Consider the following 5,158-nt stretch of genomic DNA (forward strand, 5'->3'; position numbering starts at 1 on the left):
ATGCTGCAGGAGAATATTCGTTAAAAAATATTAGTTCTTTTATTCTTCGTACTTTATTAACTCCGCATAGCAATGTCGATGTAGAGAGAACGAGGAGTAAGTTGAAAATTACTAAAACTTTTTTAAGGAACAAGCTGCATGTATCAACGGTCAATGCGTTGTTAAAAGCTAGTCAGTGCATCAAAGAATCGGGGGACTGCACTACATTTGAACCGAGCGAATTGATGCTAAACTTGCTGCACGAACAAAACGAGGAAGAACTTGTTACAGACGATGAATAAATTTAGTGCAATACTTGGTGATAGTCCCATTTATTTTGAATATTATTATCATTAATAGCACTTTTGATACTAAGCCTAGAAATACTTGGCTTTTTTTTTATTAATCTCTCGAGGGAAATATTATATAACATTGTGATATTTTTTTCGCTACCAAAGATTAAGGGAATAAAATATGTGTTATAATAGGTTGTACATTTTTCTCTACTGCAGATCTATAGAAACGGAGTTTATTATTATAGTTTATTTAGTGTTTTTTATCATTATTCTCTTGGGTAAAAGAGTATAAGATTCTTATAATTCAAGTACCTAAATAGAGTTAAAGTAACAAGTATATGAAATACGTAACAAAACTGAAAAAGTAAATCATTGTCTGTAATACGTAAATAACAATATCAAGATTATTTATTCTTAAAACTATAAAAGTAATGCAAGTACATCGATGTGTTCAAGAATTGTTAGACTCGTTGTTAGACAGACTGTAAAAAGCATTATTTAGTATATAAAGAAATTTTTAATAATTGTAAGTACTTGTAAGTACATAAGATATTATTTATTATATTTAAAAAAAATGAAAAATCATAACAATTTTCGATACAATTGTTGTACAAGTCATTATTAAACATTAAATTGAATTTTATTAATTGATTTAATTAATTAATTAAATAAAATAAATTATCGTGTTTTTTATTTTAATACTCTCATTATCTCTATGTTCATCCAAATTTTTATTTATAAGCACATATTTTCTTGTTTGATTTATATTATCTATTAATTTATATACGTTGCATCTATTATATCAGCTGCTACATAGTATACAAGAATTCATATAATTCATTCAAAAATTACCGCTTTGTAGCTTCCTCATGAATCCGCAGTGCATCACTGTATGTGAACAGTCATGAACTTCAACCGTAGGAGATTTGTAAAACCAACGCTGATTCGACCTGAAATGACAATCATGAGTGACTGTTGGAAGTCGTATGATCAGTTAGAAAAAGAGGGGTATCAACATTTATCATTGAACGCTTGCACGAATACGATCCAAGGTATGTGGACTGCTGTCAAGAGGATATTTCCTGCTGTTAATAGGAGCAAAAATCATTTTGATTCTTACTTAGCGCAGTTTCTGTATCTTCGTATGAGAGCAGATAAACCATGGATCTTTTAGGCATACATGCAAGATGTTGCTTCCATCTATTCATCTACTATAACACCTGAAGCCTCTTCAAAATGGACAGCATATTTTTATTAACAATCTGTCCTTCTCAGGACAAACACAATATTTAAAAACGTATTGGAATTATTTAAATCTTCCACGGTTGACGCGTATGTTTTATAACACTTAACTGAATCAATTTTGAACTTGCCGCTGTTATTTTTATTGTCAGCACTGACATTACTACAGCTAACTTCTCAAAGGGTGGACTAAACTACTTTTTTACCTAATATCCTCACAAAGTATCGAGTTGCATCAAAATATATTATTTTTTAAATTACATCGTAAGTTACTTATCTGAAAATTTAAAGATCATACTACTTGGAGAGCAACAATGACGGGGCTTCGGAACAATTGGAACTCTAACACACAATCACTTGATTTCTTTTAACCCAAGGTATCCATATCAGCTTTGGTTGCCAAGATTCCTATGGCTGCAGAGACGACGGAGTTGCAAATTATGCACTGTACCAATGTCAATATCGGGAACCTGCACGTCAACAAATTGTCATTATCAGCAGTACTAGCAGAAGACTGGTTAAAAAATGTAACCCATGCGTGTGGTCCTTGCTCAATATCTCTTTCTCTCACTCTCACGATTTCTGGGGCTAAAGTCTGGCAACTCTATGGAGTATTCAGCCAGAAATAACTAGCGTAAAGCGAAAATATGTATTTAACTATGTACTGCACTATATTAAGTGCTTGTTCGTCGTGTTGGCAAAAAGGATCTTCGCATACTCCTACCGCTATCGGAACTTTCCGTTAGAAAAATTCCGAAGCCAACTAGAGCAGAGCTACAGCAGAAGTGTAGAGGAAGACTTATTTCTCCTGTGAATAATAACGCGAGCGCCTATCCCCACACAACCCGGGGCGCTTACTGGTCGCTTTAATTATTCATAGTAAATAAAATAATAACACAAGCGCCAATCCCCATACAACCCGGGGCGCTTATATTACTGGCTGCTTTAATTATTGATAAAATAAATATAATAACGCAAGAGCAAATCACCACAACACTCGATGTGCTTACGGGTCGCTTTGATTATTCATTATAGTTAAATATTTATAATAACTACTGGCTGCTTTAATCATATATGATTAATAAAATAATAACCCAAGTGCCTATCATAACACAACCCGGGGTGCTTACTGGCTGCTTTAATTGTTTATGATTAATAAAATAATAAATCAAGCGCCTATCCCCACACAATCTGGGGCGGTTACTGATTGCTTTGATTATTCATAATATATAAAATAACAACGCAAGCGCCTATCTCCACAAAACCTGAGGCAGTTACTGGTTGCTTTAATTATTTATAATCAAAAGAATAATCCAAGCGCCCCAAAACGTGTTGGGATTTGCGCTTGCGTTATTATTTTACCTATTATAAATAATCAAGGTGACCAGTAAGCGCCCTGGGTTATGTAGGGATAAGCGCTTGCATTATTATATTTGTTTTATTAATAATTAAAGCAGCTTGTAAGCACCCCGGGTTGTGTGGTGATAGGCGCTTGCGTTATTATTTTATTAATCACAAATGATTAAAGCAGCCAGTAAGCACCCCAGGTTGTGTGGTGATAGGCGCTTGCGTTATAAATTTATTAATCATAAATAATTAAAACAGACAGTAAGCGCCCCAGGTTGTGTGGGGATAGGCACTTGCGTTATTATTCACAGGAGAAATAAGTCTTCCCCTACACTACTACTGTAGCTCTGTTCTGATTAGCTTCGGAACTTTTCCAACGGAAAAGTTCCGACAGCGGTGGGAGTATGCAAAGATCTTCTTTGCCAATACTGCTTGTTCGATCGTCAACGTAAGCAGTTCTTTTGTACAATATAACTTGAATAAACTCATGTTCATTATTAACCACGACGTATACTTCTTATTGTAGTACAGCTCATCCTGGGTAGATTCCTGCTGGGGCTTGCATATATATATATATATATACATATACATAGTAGACTTAGTCCCTAAAATCCTACGTACCTTAACGCCATCTCTGGTTCGCCAAGAAAAACAATATGCGATGTTATCATTCAGAGTCAGTGCTTGGAAAGAATCACTTTCTCCCGAGTGTACGCGTACATTTTCGCCGCGCAATATAAAGAGAGAGGGATATTCCTCCCTCTCCTACGACCGAGCCCAATGCTCCTAAAAATAGCATCCTACGTGGCTTAAAATTTAAATTGGCTATGGAGCCAAACGCATAAACCCAAATAACTCAACAAAATTTCTTATAAAATAAATAAATAAGCCCCAAGTCATTTAACCCAAGAACCCAATGCTATTTAACCAAGTCACCTGGAGCGCTTACTGGTAACTTTAAAAATGAGTGCCTTTAATAATAACACAAGTGCTAATCACCGCACAACCCAGGGCGATTACTAGTCGCATTGTTAATTAATGTAATAAATAAAATAACACAAGCGCCAATCACCACACGATCCAGGGCGCTTACTGGTTGCTTTGTTAGCTCATGTATTAATAAATAAAATAACACAAGTGCCAATCACCACATCTAACGTGGATATATGTTGTGTCTCCTTCTACTTGTGCTTCAGCGCCGTACATAAAAACGAGCAGTCTATTTTTTTTATATGTCTATGAACTTGATATAGGCTATCGTCATTGGCATAGTGAAAAACTGCTTCAAATTTTATTGTGATTTAGCAAAGAGGACCTTATTTAGATGTCCTCCGAGCCGTCGAACTTCAGTTGGAATACGCATATATACAAGAAAGTAGATTCTGAGAGGAGAGAGCTAAGTGAGAAAAGGTCGAGTCTCGAACTCGTGAGTATGCGTTTTAGCAAGCTCCCCGAGCCGGGAATTAGTAGAGAGATGGCTGACTGCAATGCTACGGCGTGAGTTCACTTTTTGCCACTGTTCAGAGCGCCCCATCACAGCCAAGCGGTCAAACCAGGCACACATATTTTTTTTTATTTGAGAAGCGTGGAGGTGATATACCGAGTGAGTGCCTACGGATTTACACGGAAATGGGCATGTAGGCACATACTTTGGAGATGCGTGAAAGGGGCATTCTGAATATGTGCCTATACGGAGAGAGGAGTGGTGCATGGAAATGCTGACTACAGCTATATAACTATATGACCGCGTATATCATAGCGAAAGCAAGCGACGATTCTTTCTTGCTATACTTACTTTTTAAATAAGGTCTTAGAAATTAAAGGGAAATAGAGAAAAAAAAAATTTCACATCTAATATTTATAAAAAAAAACCTATTTTTTTATTTTACAATTCTCTATAACATATGAAAGTTTAAGAGAGGCTAGCCATAATATTTTTCGAAAATTAAATCGTACAAATAAATGCTTACACAATTATAAGTTCAGACTTTCAAGGCATTTAGTTTTTAGTTCTTCCTGTACTTTGGACTTTTGTATAGTACTGAGTATCAAAGAAAGTACGTTGAAAAAATATTTAGCTTAGAACATTTTTTGGGGTTGACAGTATGACTATATAAGCACCTTAAATATAAATTATTGTATTCACATATCATAATCGCTATGAACTGTACTAAATAAAATAATTCACTCTATTAAATAATTTATTACGTTAATAGTTATAGTTTGCAAGGCTATTTCATAATTTTAAAGGTAATAATTTGAATGATACCCTCCTGACAAATCTCACCTGAGAT

Source organism: Copidosoma floridanum, unplaced genomic scaffold, assembly GCF_036245765.1.
Source record: "Copidosoma floridanum isolate Cflo_tuat_1 unplaced genomic scaffold, Cflo_Japanese_pri ptg000004l, whole genome shotgun sequence".
Classification (NCBI taxonomy): domain Eukaryota; kingdom Metazoa; phylum Arthropoda; class Insecta; order Hymenoptera; family Encyrtidae; genus Copidosoma; species Copidosoma floridanum.